Source organism: Rattus norvegicus, chromosome 18 (genome assembly GCF_036323735.1).
Source record: "Rattus norvegicus strain BN/NHsdMcwi chromosome 18, GRCr8, whole genome shotgun sequence".
In the NCBI taxonomy this organism is placed as follows: Eukaryota; Metazoa; Chordata; class Mammalia; order Rodentia; family Muridae; genus Rattus; species Rattus norvegicus.
This window is the reverse complement of record NC_086036.1, coordinates 77391790-77411852: the sequence shown is the minus strand read 5'-3', so window position 1 is coordinate 77411852 and position 20063 is coordinate 77391790. Positions and strand designations below refer to the sequence as shown.

The window sequence follows — 20063 nt, the reverse complement described above, 5'->3', positions numbered from 1 at the left end:
GTATACACACGTGCGCACGCATTTCTTACACATTGAGAAACAAAATGCAAATTATCTTGGGTCAAGCCACTGGGCATATCTTTGCAAACTTAATCTTAGCCATACTAACCTATTTATCTGACACTAGGAAAAGGAATAAATGTTGCAACAGATCAGATTTCCTGCTCTTTTCAGTATGTTTAACTGAGAACCAAATTAGTAACAAATTAGCTGCAGTAAATTCCCAATGGGAAAGAGACAATGATATCCCAGAGGGACAGTGTGGTAATGTTTGGATTCAACTGCAGGTGCAGAAGTCCCTAACAATAGGAGACACAGTCACTGCAACTATTTACTTGAGAATGCAGCGTTTGTTGTAACCTGTCCACTGTTCACTGGGCACCGCCCTTCCGGTCTGCCGTACCACCCCACATTCTGAGAATCTCTGTTAGTTTTTCAGAATCTGTGCTGGTAAATGTCCCGGCCCTGTTCTAGGTGGGATAGATTTTTAGCAGAGTAAGAGAACTACATCACTAAAACTCGAATCAGGTGCCCCTGCAGGTCCAGGCCCACACCAACGCTCTGTGATCCCGAGTCTGAGTAGCAGCTGAGACCCTTCAGTATTGAACATGGATCCTAACTCAGGACCCTATGTTCCAGTTGAAGAAGGGTCAGGAGGGACTTGGGGCGATTCGGAAAACAGGAAATGGCTTCTTTAAGAAGGGCTGGTCTTGGGTTGTCCCTCCATCCCTAGGAAATTGCAACTTTTATGAAATGGAAGAGAGGAAGTCCAGGCTGGGGAAGGCCTCCAGGAGCTTCTAAATTGTTTGACCTAGAGTCCCACGTGAAGCCCCGCCTCTGGGCTCCCTCTTTCTGCTTGTGGGAAGATTTTTGTCTGTCCCAACAGCGTTTGTGGGTTTTGTTCCTTTCTCCTCTCTGTGGTTGCTACTTCTCTGCTCCTGACAAGTTGCTCTGTAACTGTGTGCCCTGGACTCCCAGGATCCCTGTGGTAACTTTCTGCCTGGGAGAAGCTGTTCTAGGATTCTTGCCTCAAATTTGTCACTGCTATTTTGTATCTAGGACTCTCAAGATCTCTTCTTTGGCAGGAGAGGGTTACCTTGGCTTTCTGCTTAAGGATCCATAGCTTACTTTGTGTCTTTGACCCCTGAAGAACTCTAGTCTTGGGGATTAGCATCCTTACCTCAGATCTGTAACTGTTATTTTCTGTCAAGGGCCTTCTGCTGGCTGCTGTCAGTGTCCCCTTACTCGCCAACTATCGCTTTTCCTTCCTGTCTGAGTGGTCTTCTTTCCAGGATGTACAACCCTTTGTCTGTCTCAGAGAAGAAACTTTGTGGTAAGTACCCACTATCACCACCTCAGTCTAAGACCGTGCTAATGTAGACAATCACAGTTAGATTGAAATCCATGTACAAGCGTTTATACTTGAACATAGTCATTTTCTTCATATTTAAATTATAAATAAAAGATTGTCTCTAAGGACTAAGCTATACAGTTCAAATGGCCATGTGATGTGTACAGAAGAAATTCCATCCCTAAAACAATTGATCGGCATGGCAAACCGTGTTGCTGCTCTCAAACCAGGCAACTTCCCAGCATGCTTAGTTCTCTGCAGTCTGAGCAGCCTTTTTGCAGCACTGGCCTCTAAGAATTCAGACTTAAGTTTTTTGTGGTAGGCATAAAGGAGCATACGTTGGCCCAAGAATCTAGTAATAAATAATATATCTTGACCTGTGGGTGTTAGACATACTGTAGAGCTTCTGTTTGCTGCTCTGAGAAATTTCTGAATAGATTTGAATAGATGCAAAATTGTCACTTCTCTGGTTGTTCTGCTGTTTAACGAACAGTTCTTTAGGGGAAGAGGCAGATGAAAGCATGACAAATGTTTGCAGCATGCCCACGCAGAAGTTTGAGCCATCAGTGTAGACGGTGTTTGGCAAGCTTACACTATAGGCTTCTGATATCTTTCGCTGTGTCTACTGCTTTGGGAAAGTGATTATTGGAATATATATTTTGAGAAAAAGCATGAAAACTCGGATGTTGGTGATGGCACCTACCTATCCATAAAAGGTGAATTTCAAAGCAACACTGGGTGGGGCACACACTCCTGTGTTCTTGTAGCTGCAGAGAAATCAGTCTACAAACAAGACATCACTCTGACTTGAGGTCTGAGCATGCCTGTCTCTTCAAAGCCTAGAGATGGCAGTGCTAGAGATGACAACTGACATCCAGACCTTCTTGGCACTGGGCTCCTTTTCTTGCTCCAGGGCTACTAAATTTCTGGATCTTGATAGCCTGGCTTTCTGACTCTCAGTTCCCTGGGGCTCCTGGATCCTGGGTTCCTGGGCTCCAAGGTTCCTGTCTCCATGGTCCATGGCTCTGAATATCGTTGACCCCTGATTTCAACAGACAGCATGTAGTCAAGTCCCACCCTAGGCACCTGACCAGATACGCACGACACCTCTGTTGTGCTTTAAGCTGGAATGTCTCCCATACATAAGTGCCTGTGTTTGTCTACCTGGACCCCAGCCGACAGTGCTGTTTTAGAAGGCTGTGTTGCACCTTTAGGAAGTGTTATCTTCATGGAAGAAGTGGCTTAGAACTTCCTGTTTGCTCTCTGCTTCCTGTTTCTCCAGCACCTGAGGAGGTGAAGAGGCCCCACTAGCACAGTCCTGCTTCCATGGAGCCAACTGCCAGCATGCTGACTCTCACCCCCAATACTGCAGGCCCAAATGAACTCCTCCTCCTTTAAGTTTCCACTTATCCTATATTTGATTACAGCAATCTCTCTCTCTCTCTCTCTCTCTCTCTCTCTCTCTCTCTCTCTCCCCCCCGCCCCCGTGTGTGTGTGTGTGTGTGTGTGTGTGTGTGTATGACAAAATGAAAAACTGAGTAATATACTTAGGTCATAGAGATTAGGTCAGAGGCCATAGGAAGTAGCCCTTCCATGGGATGTAGAGCAGGCAACGAAGAGGTAAATTGTTGAAGCACTTGGGAGGAAAGGAAGGAATCAAAGGGAGGGAGGGGTAGGCCTTCTGGAAGGTTCTACAAGTATGCAGAGGAAAAGCCTCTGTCACAGGGAACTGAGCAAATAAATCTGATGTCACAAAGCCACCGATCCTGGCCAGGAAGATGACTCAGTCAGTAAAATGCTTGTCTTGCGGGGTAGGGCCTTGAGTTTGGATTCCCCAGCATCCATGTAAAAAGACTTCACGCCTCCACTATGTTCATCGCAGCCTTATTTATAATAGCCAGAAGCTGGAGAGAACCCAGATGCCCTTCAACAGAGGAATGGATACAGAAAATGTGGTACATCTACACAATGGAATATTACTCAGCTATCAAAAACAACGACTTTATGAAATTCGTAGGCAAATGGTTGGAACTGGAAAACATCATCCTGAGTGAGCTAACCCAATCACAGAAAGACATACATGGTATGCACTCATTGATAAGTGGCTATTAGCCCAAATGCTTGAATTACCCTAGATCCCTAGAACAAACGAAACTCAAGACGGATGATCAAAATGTGAATGCTTCACTCCTTCTTTAAAAGGGGAACAAGAATACCCTTGGCAGGGAATAGAGAGGCAAAGATTAAAACAGAGACAGAAGGAACACCCATTCAGAGCCTGCCCCACATGTGGCCCATACATATACAGCCACCCAATTAGACAAGATGGATGAAGCAAAGAAGTGCAGGCAGACAGGAACCAGATGTAGATCTGTCCTGAGAGACACAGCCAGTATACAGCAAATACAGAGGCAAATGCCAGCAGCAAACCACTGACCTGAGAACAGGACCCCCGTTGAAAGAATCAGAGAAAGAACTGGAAGATCTTGAAGGGGCTCGAGACCCCATATGAACAACAATGCCAAGCAACCAGAGCTTCCAGGGACTAAGCCACTACCTAAAGACTATACATGGACTGACCCTGGACTCTGACCTCATAGGTAGCAGTGAATATCCTAGTAAGAGCACCAGTGGAAGGGGAAGCCCTGGGTCCTGCTAAGACTGAACCCCCAGTGAACGTGATTGTTGGGGGGAGGGCGGCAATGGGGGGGAGGATGGGGAGGGGAATACCCATAAAGAAAGGGAGGGGGAGGGATTAGGGGGATGTTGGCCCGTAAACCGGGAAAGGGAATAAGACTTGAAATGCAAATAAGAAATACTCAAGTTAAAAAAAATTAAAAAAAAAAAAAAAAAACTGCACGCTCTAGAGCGTCGCATAATCCCAGTACTGGAGAAGTGTAAACAGGAGTCCTGGGATGGCTAGCCAACCATTACAGCATAGTTTGTTCTGTAAGAGACCTCATTTCAAGTAAATAAACAAACAAACAAACAAATAAATAGTGGGGATCAAGTATGAGAAAAATGGGCACAATCTCTCTCTCCTCTCTCTCTCTCTCTCTCTCTCTCTCACGCACACACACACACACACACACACACACACACACACACACACACACACGTATACATACTCCCATAAAAATGTCACAGAGCTGCCTGACGTCTCCCTATGGTTATGCTCCATGATGATCCAATTACTCTGGATCACAAGGATCTAAGAGACACGATTCCACACCGTGAAGCTCACAGGCCACTTTTCAATGTAAGCCCATCTTAGGAGGAATGAAGTAGCTTAAGACGTATGAGCAAATATTAATATGATTCACGCTGGAGATCCAGCAGGACTTGGGAGTGTGAGGCAGTGTCTGTGCCGTTTATCTGCTTGCTCCAGCAAGCAGCGTTTAAAGTTGAGTGTTAATTGTTTGGCTTAAAAGTGCAATTTATTTTTCACTGCTGAATTAGCAATACTTGGGCATATTGTGCACGCTGCGGTACAGAGTGCTGTGTGGTTTGGCTTTAACTTCAGACTCTGCGAGGTTGGTGTTTGCAATCAGATGTGAACCTGCAAGCCAGCCAACCTGTAGGGGCACGGCTGTTACCATATAACTTTGGCATCTGTTTTGGGTAATATGGAAATGATTGCATTTTCTTCATAAAATATTTACGTGCTACATTTTTCTACTCCGACAAGCCGATGTATTTCTAATGGGCTAAACTTAGCTCCGTGTCCTTATGTTTGTTTGCTTGTATGTTTCTTTGTTCTTTAAATACTGAAATGAATGAGTCATGAGTATACAGGAAGTAGTTCTTGTCTTTTAAAACCGTGATATCAGAATTAAAATGACTAAGAGTGGAAAGGAGAGTGATTCAAAATGCAGGCACCAATTTACCATGGGCATAATAGGCAGACCAAGTATCAGAGCCCAAGTTGGCAACCTTAGAACGCCTGCAGTGTCTTTCGATGGCCTGCAGGTATTCCACAAGCCTCTTGAACTATGAGGTTCACTTGAACAGCCTATGAGCCAAGCACATTTCAGAGATTCCATGGGAGAAAATACACAATTTCTTCAAACTGGTAGAAAAGAAATGTTGAGTTTCGGGTTCCAAAGACCTAAGACTAGATGGAGAAACAAATTTGTAGAAATTCATCAGTAGCCACAGGAAAGTAGCAACCTCACATAGCATCTCCAGCCTTGCCTCTCCATCCCTCATGGGTTTTGTGTAACAGCTTGGATACTGCTAAAATCTAGCAAGGTGTGGCTGGCTAGAGGACTCCATGCATGAGGACATCGGCTGCCAAGTCTGATGACCAGAACTCAAATCCTGTGCTAGACCAACATGATAGAATAAAAGAACCAACTCCTACAAGTTGTCTGCTGACCTCCACTTGTGTATGCATGTCACACACACACACACACACACACACACACACACACACACACACACACTCAAATAATAAAAGCAATTAAAAACTAATAACAGAAATCTGGTGCATTGATAGATACAGCAGTGTGCACAGGAAGTCTAGGTTCAAAGGCTATACATTCTAGAACATGGTGGGGAGATACAATAGTTAGAATCTAAACTATAAACTAAGGACGCTAGCAATAGGGTGGTGGTACTGGTGATTGGTAAGGGAAGTTTCCCTCAGACCCTGTTGACAGTTTAAAGGGAAAAAAAAACTGTGCATATCTCAGGAAAAAGTAAAGAAATAAGATCTCTGAATGTAGACTTTTTATGCTAAACTCTAAAATCAAAAAGGTAGTGAGCAAGAGATTAGGATTTGAGGAAGATATTTTCTGCTTTTCCTATATTAACTACCTATTCTGTCAGCAGTTAAAGCCAGACTAAAGGACTCTATCCTTATGACATCTTGCTATCAGAAGTCAATGCAAGTGAGCTCAGGCAATAGCAAGAGTCCCCCTGGGGATGACTCCAACATTGTCCATATTACTCTAGTACTCTGTTTACTCAGATATCCTACCTCAAGAACCACATACTACCTCCACCTCCAAAGATGTATTCCTAGTTACAATTCAGGAAGCTATTTTCACTCTGACTCTTTACCATGTCAGAAGTCAGAAATCCAAGGCCAAGGTACCATCAGCACTGGTTTCTGTGGAACCTTAGACTTGTATAAATGGCCAGATGTCTGCCATTGACTTTGCCTGACTGCCCCTCCGTGTGAGTCTGGGAAAGATACCACTCATATGGAATCAGGGCCCACCCATGTGACCTCAGGCTTAAGGTAATTAATTCTTCCAGTGACTCAACTCCAAAAGGAGTGCCAGTCTTATCTCCTGGGGTTCACAACTTTAAGAGATGAAGACAGCTCACCATAACTAAGACAAATCAAGCAAAGGAGGGAACTTCAACTTTTCCCTGTGGCCAGGAAGACAAAGACTCAGCGTCCTGGAGCAGCTGGCAGTGCCCTCTCTCCATCCCAGAGTAAAAGGTGTAGATAAAAAAGAAAATACTACGTGGAGGCTTCCCAGGTTGTCTGCCCTTTCCAGCCTTCCTTAAACATAGCCATTCCCTACACACGAAGTCCATCAATCCTCACATGGCCCCAGTCATCTAGCCAGACATGTAAGTAATGCAAGTTAATTTCCCAAATTGTCCATGATGTGGTCCCTGGCCTCTTTTCTGACCAGAGGTGAAACGTCCCCCAGAAAACAAGCACAAAACTCCTGGAATCGCAGCCCATTCTTCTTCAGCATCTGAGGAGCACAGTTGAAAGACTCCTTGCTCAAAACACACACACTCACACACACACACACACACACACACACACACACACACACACACACACACACACACTCCTGAACTCCTGAGCTCCAGGGAACCTCTCTGATCAACTCTTTTTCCTAGTTCATTAACTGCTGGTGCTTCCCCTTGCACACTTAGAATTCTCATTCCCTGCTGCCTCAGCCTTGTAGGGCTATTTTGCCTTTGACTCCTTTCTGGAGTCTCTGATCTATTTCCTGGCTCCCAGTGTTGTAAAATGCTTTGTGTTCTACAATGTTCTCCCCCCAAAATCAATGGAGACTCTTGAACCAGTGAAAGAATAAGCCCTTCTTCCTCCTTTATCATGTTTCTGTCTTGTTTAATCACATAGATGATATATCTACTATTGCTAATATGTATGTCTGGATACTGGGATCCATGCTAGGACCACATCTTTTGTCCACTGTTATTTTTCATAGCTTAGACAAGAATAAAGACTCTGTGAGACCAAGATCTATCTCATCAGGACATTTCCCAGAAGTTCTGTGCTGGTAAGTTTTAACTCCTAACTTGTTTCAAGTTAGTATTGCCTAGAAAGACAGTCTTTATGAGGATTTGTTTAGATCAGGTTGATCTGTGAGCATGTCTGTGGGGGATTGTCTTGATTGTTAGTTCATGTTGAAAGACCTACTGGAAACTTACTATTTCTTGGGCTGGGTCCTGGACTGTTTAAAAGTAGAAAAACAGCCAGTGAGTCTAGAGCGAAGGTTCATGCCTTGAATCCCAGCACTGTAGCACACTAGAAGTAGAGACTGACAGATATTTGTGAGTTTGAGGTCAGCCTGCTCTATACATCAAGTTCCAGGACAATCAGGGCTACATAACAAGACAACAAAAGAGTAGAGAAGGTTAGTACTAAGTGACCAAACAAGGATCTATACCTTTGTTTTCTCTGCTGTTGACTGGGATATACCTCCAGTCCCTGCTGTGACTTCCTAGCAGTCACTGGCTAGAAACTCAAAGTGAAGGACAGAAGTGTTATCTTTTGTTGGGCATTTTTTTTTACAGCAACAGAATTGAAACTAGAACAGGCTCCAAAGTGACAGGATTATGCCAGAGAAAAGTTACCCAGATTGTCCCCTTTCCTACCTCTAGGTACCTCTTGCTCTAAGTCCTAAGATGTCCCTCCACAGCTAATCTCTTGCTTGCCCTGTCCAACTTCTTTCAGTTCCACTGCTCACTCTGTTACATCTTCATTTCAGTCACTGTCAAGTCCTTGTCACTTCTTGCATTGTCATGATAACCATTCTGGTCAACCTTCTATATTGTACAGTATATTTACTTATTTTGCTATTTTAACTAAGGAGATAGAAAAGTTAAAAAAAATAAAATGACACATAAAAAGGTAAGAGGTGGGAGGAAGAGAGCCCAGCACCAACAGTCATTTCTCTCTGCTTCCTGACTTTGAATACAGTGTTCCCAGTCTTGATCCGCTCCATGCCTTCCCACCATCTGCTTCCTGGCTGTGGATACAGTGTTATAAGCCCCGCCATGAACTGTGGATACAATGTTACCAAACCTGTCAAGATCCATTCCTTCCCACCATCTGCTTTCTCACTTAACATTGTGGATACAATGTTACCAGGAAAGTTATAATCCAAGCCTTAATAGCATGATAGTTTGCATTTTCAAAATGTGACAAAATAAACCCTTCCTTCCTTCCTTAACTTGCTTTTGTCAAGTATTTTTACAGCAATGAGAAAGGAATACACTTCTACTATGGAGCAACCACCCCAACATGATGCTTTCCAGAATCATCAAACCCTTTCCACTGCTCAAGCACAGCTCACTGTGGCTAACTGGGTCCAGAGAGAACTCAGGAAAAATTCACATCACTGTCCCTGGCATTTAGCTCTGGAAGGAACAGCAGCCAAGTCACTGTGTAGCCACCTTTATGGTGTCCTGTCTAGTAAGCACTGAGCACGTCCAGTTCATGGACACTGTCCTATGGATAGTCACTGACTGAGATGCAGCACAGTCTCAGTTTCATGGGTCTTGGTGATGATTGTCACAATCTAACTGGGACATCCAGGAAACCACAGAGCTTTGGGTCAGGCCATCACATTAGGGAAACAAGTTGTTATGTCCCACAGCTCACTGGGCATCCAAATGGCTACTTTGGAGGGCAGTTACAAGCCCAGCAGATAATGCCCCACCTGTGTCCAAGTCACCACAAGGAAAGGTCCCCACTGTTTGTCCCATTGGGAGGATGATAGAGAAAAGAGTAGGCTTTGGAGAAATGAGGCCACTCAGTTATCACTCCACAGAGGAGTGCCTTTGTCATTTGCCACTTTGTCAGAGCAGGGGTAGGATAACATGTCCATGATCTGGAACCTTAGGAAACCTTTTTTTTTTAAAGTTATGGTGTTATTTCCTTTAAAGATTTTTTCTGAATTTAGATTTCAAAGTTAAGTATGATTATTAATAATATAACTGAAACACTCAATGTTTCATCAGATTGTTAGGAGAGAAGGTTGAAGAACACTCAAGTTGGTTTGTAAAGGCTAGCTAGACCAGAACACTCATTTTACTCTGATTTTTGTGGAAATATATATATATGTATATATATATATATATATATATATTGTGTGTGTGTGTGTGTGTATAATCACTGAAACCTTTGATCCTAAACACACATTTATCACTTTTCTGTATTTCTTCATACCAACTCCATCATGTGAGCAGGTGACGAGATCATGCAGGAATCTTTCATGTCCTCAGGAAAGCTGAGCAACATTAGTAATGTTGCAGGAAGTGCTGGATGGCAAGGCAGGTGCACTTCCTGCCCTAGTCAGCTTCTGAGGTCAATGTCACACAGCCGGAGCTGTCTGTTTGAGTCTGAATTAGGGATTACCTTGATCAAATTGTCCCATTTCAAGTGTGTTGCTGACTGTGGATTGGTGTTAGAGGGCCAAGCCCCACTGTCTTTGATACCAGGATTAAGTAGAAGATTCTGTTCTGTGTAAGGAACCTGGCTGAACAGAAGCTAAAGAGAAAGCAGTAAGCAGTCTTCTTCCTCCACGGTTTCTGCTTCAAGTCCCTTCCTTGAGCTTCTGCTCTGACTTCTCTCGGTGATGGACTGTAGTATATAATAAAGTGTAGTATATAATAAACCCTTTCCTTTTCTAAGTTGTGTTTGGTAACAGAAAGCATGCTGGGGCAGTCATGGTGCCAGCCTGGGGAGTGTGAGTATTTATATTTCACAGAGAACAGTGTAAGTGGCATTTCATTCTCCAAATACTAAAGCAAATTCTAGACTATTGCAGTGTCGTCTACCATCTATCAACTCTTCCGCAAACACAGTTATAAACTCTGGATGAGAGAGTAAAGTATTTGAAGGGATTCAAGAGTATTCAGAATCAGGGAACTGGAGAGTGTAAACAATGCAAGAAGAGGGCTAGGAGAAGAGCCTCTTGCTACTTTCCTTTCCCATGAGCACCTCACTTGCCTCCAGAGTTTCCATGCCATGGGGTTGAAGGTCACACCATAGGCAACATGGGGCATGCTTTCAGAAGATGGATTTGAAGATACCGGAGTTGCAACACTTTAAAGGAAGACTCTCGGAAAGTAAAGACACAGTGGGAGGCCAACCTGACTTGAGGACATTAGAGTTACAAAAAGTGAGAGAAAGGACCCCCAAAGGAAAAGACCTAAAAAAGGGAAACCCCCAAAACTGATTATCAGTTTCGCCCATCATGGTTAACCCTTAGCAATACAAGCAAGAAACAAAGAATGAAGGTTTTCATGATGATGTCACTTGGAAGAACCAGAGATCTTAAGAGAGATCTCTGAGAAACTCCCTGACACATGGAGTTGATGCTTGGACACTGGATCAGTCAGAAAAGCTGGCCGCTTACTCCAGGCTTCCCATTCAGACTGAGGAAAGATAAGACTTGGGAGTGAGAGACATGGGAACATGCTCCAGGTCTGAGCTCCATGTGCTGTGAGTACAGAGCAAACACTTATAGGCACACACACACACACACACACACACACACACCTCTTCAGATGAGCAGCACAAAAGCCTACTTACAAAACGCAAGTAGTTTATTGGCTGCTTAATTTTCTTTTATAAAACAGCTCATTATATCTTAGAGAAGAGGGATTTAGAGTGCTTACAGTACAACCTTCGCTATGCCTGGTATGCAGGCAAAAGTCATGTTAAGATGATGCATGGGAACGCAAATAAGGATGCGAAATGCATGGTCAAAGGGCACAGGAGCTCCTATCAACAGAGTGACCCATGGCCCAGATTTTGGAATTTACACAAGACCTGAAAATAAGTGTGATGAGTTACAGGGATAGTACAAAGTGTAAGTGGTCAAGGCAGAGTCATTTGTAACTATGGAAGGGCCAGTACGTGTGAGAGCTGCAAAGGTTAGAAACCAATAAAATGTCTAAGATGTGAAAAATACAACGGCTGACAGGAAAGATTGTGTAGAGGGATCAGCAGTGGGTGGAGAGCAAAGGAGGAGACTGAGTGAGGGTACCCAACTGAAGGAAGGGGAGGGTAAGGACAGGGAGGAGACTGGGAGGGCAGGGAGGAGACTCTGAGGACAGGTGGTGAGGATAACCAACTGCTGACAGGAAGCTAAAGAAGCCATCTACGACTCAATCAAACCCCACCAACCTAAGCTCTGTCCTTGGGTACTCGCAAGAGCTCACAAATAGGAGCCATGGGAAGAAAGAGAAAGTTCAGAAGGCAAGATATGAATAACGATTTCTTAAAACACTCAAAATTCAACCCAAAACACTAACAGGTCTACAAAACCTCTAAGAGTGTGAACACATTGTCAAGGAAAACGTACACTGTGCTAGGTGTGTTGGCTCATGTCTGCTAGCTCTGAATCAATATGCGTTCGAAGTCAGCCTGGGCTACAGAGTGAGACCTTGTTCCAGAAATATGGGAGACGTTTATAACAGTACAACATAATTACATTGTTTAAACACAAACAAACAGACAAGAAGCATTCATCTCCACAGCTCTGGGATCACAGGTGTGTGCTTCTGCTCCAGTTTCCGGGTGTGTTCTATGCACCTGAGCTGAGGCCTTCCTGCTTGCAGAGCAAGTGTTTCATCATCTAAAGACCTTCCAAGTGCTAGGATAGTCATTTTACATCAAGTAATCACACTGTCATGTCAGAAATTATATGTAATGCAATGTAAAACTAAAAAGGGAACTCCCCAAACCTTCAGAGTTAAAGATCCTAATAGCACATTACTCATAATTGTTACAACAGATAAAAATACAAATTATCTATATGATAATGAAGACATTGTTAGCAAACTTTAGCTGTCATTTCTAGGGTTCTATATTCAGCATTCAGGAATGAAATTATTTTATGGTATCCAAACACATAAAGAATATTCACCAATGGGAACTCCTTGTTGTGCATAAAACAAGTCGCTGGAAACTTGAAAGGATAGAACTCAATCTATACTTAGAGTTCAGTCATAAATCAGCAAGGACGCCATGCTTTAAAAATCCCCAGCCATCTGAAAATGAAGCAAAATCTGTCACATGAATTCACGAATCCACTTGAAACATCGAGTAACTAGAAATCTTTTGAGATAAATGATACTGAAGGTGCAGTACATCAAGACTCTCAAAAGGAGAAATCTTTCCTAGTTCTCATGTGATAGGAGACAGAATACAAACGCCACTTCTAATGATGTCTCTTAATGTGATTTAAAGGAAAGAACACATGAGAACACAGAAGAGGAGGAAAGCAAGCCAAGCCATGGATGATGAATAGAAACAGATAAAAGGAAAGTAACAACGGCAGAAATTGTCTTGAAAAAAAATTTAATAAAGCTTGCTAGAGCAGTAAAGAAAATGCAAAAAGCTTATAAGAAGGAAAATAAAATAAACATCCCCTGTTTCCTCAAGCTGCTAAAGAAATAAATAGAAGAATTATATAATCCTCCATTGTATACTTTACTAGAGTGAAGAAGGTCTTTACAATACTTAAAACTAATATTAATTGGGATACGAACGACCCAAGCTCAGTACAACTTGTCTATATGAGCTGAGTGCTTGTGGGACAGAACGAATGCCAGGCCTCGTCCAGTGGCCTCAGAACTTATCTGAACATATATGGGCACTGGAACGCATCTGGCAGAGGTGAAAACTCACCACTAAGGGTTAACTGGCTGGTCCTCAATATCTAATGGGATTTTTCTTATTTGTGATGGAATTATTGAAAACAATGACTCTGGAGTTACGTAAAAATACAGCAAAGGCCAAGAGGAAAAGAACGTCTAAGGCGTTTTAACAATAACAAGAATGTTTAAGGAGCAATGTGTTTCATATATTAAAATGTAGACGAGTCAAGCCTGGTGGTACTGAGTTCCTCAATGTAGAGTCTGCCAGCTACAGGGTGAGTTCAAGGACACCTTAGACAATTTAGTGAGACTTTGTCTCGAAATAAAAACAAAAACAAAAAAAAGTGCTGGGATGTAAAACACTTCCTAACCTGCCTGAGCCCTTGATTTTAAGCTTGGTATATAGCAAAAAAGTATGATGGGGAATTAAAAGGGTTTTAGTGAAACCAGGAGATCTGCATGTTACAAGATATCAGGAAAAGTGTTGTCTAAAGTACAAGAAAGGAAGCAGGGAGAGCAGCACAGAAACCAACCTTAGGCCAGGGAGTCTGTCCCTGGAAATCCCCTGAGAGCAGAGGGACTGAGAGGAAAGCTGACCAGAACCTCTCTCAGAGGAAGGAGGGGCTACAAACATGGCTGCTCAAAATTCTGAGAGGCCATCATTCACTTTCCCCAGGAAACCCTTCTAGTTATCCAAGGAGCAGAGCAGGACAGGAGAGGGTAATCTTTTTTCTTTTTAGTTCAGTGTCCCTACATCACTGTTGGATGCTAAAGTCAATGAAGATCACAAAGTGACCTTGTCTGCTGTTGGGACTGATACATGGGACCCAACCCAGAGGGCACCACACGCCAAAGAATCCTTCACGGGACCGTGCAAATTCCTGGGAGTGTGGCCTTCTTTCTCTGGATGTCTTGTTTCCTAGAATACTGTTGTTCTCTTGGGTCAAGGGCACAGTCTGTAACTGTTTCTAGACACATAGCACAACCAATTCTGTCGCTAACCCTCCTGTTTCCCTCCTGTGTCCAGCTGCCCCATCTCCAGTCACTGGCAGCGTAGCCCAAACATCATGTGATTCTTCTGTGCCTACTTCAGCCTCCAGTCTCTCTAACAATGGCTCTCCTCGATGGACTCCTCACCCCTGCGTCCTGGAGAGCACTGGGTAGAGGTCTATGTAATAGCTGTACCTTCTTACCTTTCTGCTACTAAAATCCTCTCACCAGCATATGTGATATTATATTAACTGAGGCATGTCCTAGCCCGAGTTCTCTTTACCCAGAGATCTGTAGTCGCCCATGGATTCTCCAGGAGTCCGCCTGACCCCCGCCCTCTGCCAGCTAGCTGACTAAACGGATTCTTCATCCTGTGCGTGTCTCCGGTGGACTTCTGACGTCTGCCCTCGTATTTTAAAAATATTTTATTATTTATTTAGGTCATTTTATTACTATTATTTTTTTGAGCAGCACTGGTTTTCACCTCACCTCTCCTTGTTCTTTCACCATTTCCCAATCTCTGCCCCGCCCCTCTTTCCAGGTCCCCCTTCATCTCCCTGCATTTCCATGGCCTAAATACATGTTCTTCCTGCATTTGATGCTTACAAGGTAACAGATTCGTGTTTTCTACTTTTGCCCAAATTCAGGGAACAACCGTATTGGAAAATTCTGAGCCAGGAAGAGCTGCTGGTAACGTAAGAGGAAAGTGTTCAAATTACGTTCATTCGTTTGTTTGATTTGATGATTTTATTTATTTATTTATTTATTTATTTATTTATTTATTTATTTATTGACAAAGTCTCACTGTGGAGCTCTGACTGGCCTGAAGTTTACTGTATAAATCAGACTGGCCTCATACTGTGAAGATTCCCTCTGTCTCTGAAGTGCTAAGATTCGTCACTTGCCCTAGGGTGGTACCGCCATGCCCAACTGCTTGCATCCACTTATGTTGTCTGAGGAAGTTGTAGTGGGAAACTTCCTGATAGCATTGCACAGTCCCCTAGAGACAGACCTCAGTAGAGATGTGCGGCGGGAACTGACTTCACGGGATGAAGTCACGGGATGACTTCACGCCTTTCTCTGACCACTGTCCACAGAACAACACCCGTGAATGGAACTGGTTCTATCTGATGACGACTTGGGTACCACAGAAACTCTACCTGCCCATTCCTGCAGCCACGGCATGGTTCTCAGACACCTGTGAAAGGGTGGCAAATATGGAAACAAGGGAGAAACTAATAGCTTCCCAAAGACCACAGTGAAAGTTAAGAATCCATCTAACATCCAACCTCAGAGACTTTCTCTTCAGGGGCAGCCAGTGTCAGGTCTTCTGCAGGGCTGGCATTATATACTGTGCCGAACTAGAGAGAGTGGAGTGAGGGCCAACGACCTAGCCACCACTTTCTTTCTAGTTTTAAGTCCTTTGAGAGGTATTTTAAAGATACACATTGTCTGGTATGTTTTGAAAGTTCCTTGATGACAGTTTGGATGAAGTAAAACTCACATAATATCCAGTGTTGTGTGTTCTGCTAAATAACAGTGTGCGGGGAGGTAGAGTTGATCAAAGCAGATTTTTAAATGGATTTTGAACATGAGAGGAAAGAGAAAGAGAGGGGTGCAGGAAAAAAAAATAGGAGACTAAGAGACCCGGAGTGTGGGCGTGGGCTTCTCAGTCCCCTTTTGCTGTTTGTTTTGTAAACTAGGGTTTCAGCCTGTGGTTTGACTGAGATATGTCTTCCATAAAATCACGTTTCATCCTTGCTCTCCAGGTTGTGCTCTCTGGGAAGATCCTGGCACCTCTAAGAGATGACTCTTCACTAAAGGAAACAGGTCCCGGGCAGAGGTTTTACAGCTCAGCCCCATTTCCTGTTCACTGCGTTCTGAGCGAGGATGTTACACAGCCAATCTGTTTCCTGCTCCTGCCAGTGAGGGGTTGTATTTCTCTAGAACCATGAGCCAAAATAAAATCTCTCCTAAGTTGCTTTTTTTTTTCCTCCATAAAATTTGACCGCAGCAACAGGAAAGTAACTAAGAGAGTTGCCCAGGCTGGCCTTGACCTCTGAACCCTCCTCTCTCAACTCCTGAGTCCTGAGACTAGGGTTTATGCCTTCAGTGCTCTACGTATGGTAACTTTCCTTCGAGAAAGGTTTAGATAACACCCTTATCCAAAAATGCACTAAGACTTAAAATAAGGGTTAGGGATCTGCTCCCAGCGCTTTATTGGGGAATCTAATCATCTTATTAACACGGGGAGAACAAATACTTGGCCTAAAAAAATTGTAGATAATGTTCAACTAGATCGAGGGGAGGTTTAAAAATCAGATGTTTAGTTTTCTATGCTTAAAGTAAGGGGATTTCTCCACGGCAGATTTCTCAGAATCTACAGTGTGTAAAATGTACTTGTATATCCCAGTAAATGCGGAAATGACATTTCCTCTCTTTAAAACAACAACAACAAAAAACAAGACAAACAAACAAACAAAAAAAGCCTGTCTGGGTGAGAAGAGGGACAGGGGGATCACAGAGAGGGGGAGGGAGAAAGGAAGAGGAAGAGGAAGAGGGGAAGGGGAGGGAAGAGAGAAGGGGGAGGGGGAAGGAGAGGAAAGAGGATGTAAGTTGACATCATCTTCCTTCACTCTCTGCCTTATTTTTTGAGGCAGGGTTTCTCAGTGAATCTGGGGCTCATGGGTTCAGCCAAGTTGAGTGATCAGTGAGCTGCAGCTACCTGCTATCTCCTGCCTCTGTTTCCCCATCACACACACCACCACTAAGCTCAGCTCTGTAACTGTGGGTGCCAGGAACTGAACTCAGGTCTTCACCCTTGCGTAGCAAGCATTCCCCTGACTTCCTGCCCACCCTCCCTCCTCCTTCTGCCTAACTACAAATGCGATATACATCTAAGAGGGTTCCAACAACTTCAGGAAGAGCAAGCCAGGGGTCAGGAGGCATCTCTGGAATATTTCTGCGTGACTATGGGGTTGACGGTCGGTCGGTTTGCAGTGTCTCTCTCAGGACGGAGGCGGTACCAAATAGATACCTCTTTTCAGCTGCTCCCACACATCTCTTTCCAGCTGTGTTGCAGAAGCAATTTCTCCATTACGCCATTGTTTCTGGGGCCCTCATGCCTCCTTTCCCCTGCTCAGAGTGTCTTCTGACTCACGTGGGTTCCGAGTGAAGGTTTAGGCTGTCAGGAAGTGAAGCTCATTCTGTTTCCCTGAGAAGGCAATAATCCGATGCCCAGCACTCAATCCCATAGGGCACCTGAGAACTACCAGGTTGGTTGTCTAAGTGAAAAAACTTAAGCTCTGGAGGACAGCCAAATGCACCTCACACAACAGACAGGAACCGAAATTTACAGTCTGGGTTCCTGCTCACGCATGCACAGACTACCCCACACAGCTGCCCACCCTCCCATCCCCCCGCCACCAAGCCTATTCCCCACCCTCCCCACCCCCATCCCACCACAGCACCCCTCTACCCCACCCCCACCCCCACCCCACCCCCATCCCTCCCCCCACCCCCCAAAGCCCCACCCTCACCCCTTCCCCCACCCCTCCACCCCCCAAAGCCCCACCTCCACCCCTTCCCCCACACCACCCCCTGTTAAGGTTCGAGCGACCACATCACAATAGCTCATTTGCATAACCTTTCCTTTCAGCTGTGTGTTTCCATGACCTCAGATTGGATAAAGTTTTCTCTCCCCCACAATATCACCTGAATCTTGCATTTGAGAATCTTAATTTTAAGATTTAATTCAGCAATTTTATTTGGAATTCGTACAGGCATTGGTTTTCCACAGCTGTCTGCTTTCCCCCTGCTGGGTACAAACCTGGGCTCCTCACTGCCTGAGAGGCGAACACAGGCACACAAGAGATGTTGAGATGCTGCCTCCCTGAACCCAAAGCAGAGAACTTTCTGCTGCCCCCACACCTCGGCACCAGAGTAACTGTTACTGTCTGCCAACAGTAACAGTGGATTTCACCTCAAACTGTTTCTCCTACTGACCTGATCTCTGGGCTTCTTGAGAATGCTTTCCCCTCAGCGGCTGGAGCTGTTTGGAGAAGTTGTGGAGGTGTTAAGTACAGCCTAGCTGAGGGAAGTGAGTATCTATCCATCGGGTGGACACAGACCTTGAGCTTTAGAGCTGGCTCCATTTATTTCCCTGTTTTCGCTTCCTTCAGAGATCTGTGAGGTGAGTTTCAGCAAGCTGGCTCACAAACCTGCTGTCAAACCACAGGCTATTCCCTCTGTCCTGTCTGCCCTTCCGGATAAACTGTTCTCTCAGACTGGGAGCCAATATAAACCCTTGTCCCACTATGTTGTTTTCTCTGGTAGTTGGTCACAGCGTTATGAGAAGTAAAATCTAAACAGGAACCCTCAAGCAAATTCCTCTAGGTCTTCGGGCTAAAACCCATACACTCCTAAACAGTGATGCCCCTCTTTGATTCATTTCACCCAGTATGATGTTTTCTTGGGATCTAGCTAGCCGCTTTAAAGTCTCCCTGGAAGGAGTGTGTGCTGGGTCCCAGGAATTTTGCAGTCCTGCGACATTACAAAGGTAGAATAGAATAGCTGGCCATGTACCCAGAGAGTCGGCTCAGGTTTATATACCAATTTATTACCGGATTCAAAAACTTCTTTAATCTTTGACTAATAATTTGCTGTGGGCGTGGCTTATTGAGGAAGAAAGACAGGAACAAGCACATCTCAGAACTGCAATGTACGTGGCTATAGTTCTGAGTCTCAAAGTTCTCAATAAATGGGAGAGCCACTAATTTCCTTACTCAAAATATGGCCCTCCTCATGCAGTTCCTGACAGAAGGTGTCCAGCTTGTTTCTCTGCTCTGATGGTTACCCATCTGCCCACATGGATAAACTGAGTCACGACAATGAATGGAGCAAACAGGGAGCCAAGGCAGGAGATGATCTGTGCGACTCCAGACTCTGGAACCTCAAACATCTTACAGAAAAATAGGTCCTTGGACGGGACTGTTCTGGGCTAACAGTCTCGGAAGCCTGACTCGAGACAGCCTTCTACAAACAGAGGACAGAAATGGATGCTGGGGCTCTAATCACAGAAGGAATCCTTAATAAAACTATGTATCACCTAAGTGTGGTGGCACGTGACTTTAATCCCAGCACTCAGGAGGCAGGTGGGTCTGTCTGGATCCAACAACAGGCTGGTCTACATAGACCAAGACCAAGCTTCAAAATAAAAATCACAATTGTGTGTGTGTGTGTGTGAGTGTGTGTGTTTGTGTGTGTGTGTGTGAGAGAGAGACAGAGACACAGAGACACAGAGACACAGAGACAGAGACAGGAAAACATGAGTTCAGATACCTGGAGAAACAGGAGGAGACAGATTAGAGCTGGGGTTACAGGTGGTGATGAACCCCTGACAGATTTGATGATCCAAACTCAGTTCCTCTGGAAAAAAGCAGCACGGGCTCCTAACCACTGACCATCTATCTCTCCAGTCCCACCGGAGGCTCTTGAAATCACTAGTTGTAACATAGAGTAAATGAGTCATGCACTTGACACAGTGACATTGACTAGAACACAAAGGATGTGCTGTCCTCTTCGGGTGATGGAAACCTTGCAAGATAGGCTAATGATAATGAAGGCTCAACACCTCTTTGAGACTGGCCGTGTCATAGTTATAAGCACTTGCTAGCTGGACGATGTAAACCTCAAACACCACAATGGGAGGAGTGTGACTCCCTCTCTCTCCAGAAGAAATGATACTCAGAGGACAACATGAGGCCAAGCAACGGCCAGAGATAGAGGCAGAAGTTTGTTGACCAGGCTACACCTAACCAATAGCATCTGGACA

General features: G+C 44.4%; 1 long non-coding RNA gene across 2 annotated transcripts; it reads left to right on the top strand.

Annotated features, from left to right (window-relative positions):
- Positions 1 to 17894: 17894 nt before the first annotated feature.
- On the top strand, positions 17895 to 19341 carry LOC134483067 (uncharacterized). 2 transcript variants are annotated; one of them, XR_010059911.1, is made up of 2 exons: positions 17895 to 18422; positions 19040 to 19341. It is a non-coding gene; the product is annotated as an uncharacterized LOC134483067 (long non-coding RNA). The 2 variants fall into 2 exon arrangements; XR_010059912.1 differs by having other exon boundaries at positions 17901 to 18329.
- The last annotated feature ends 722 nt before the right edge of the window (positions 19342 to 20063 follow it).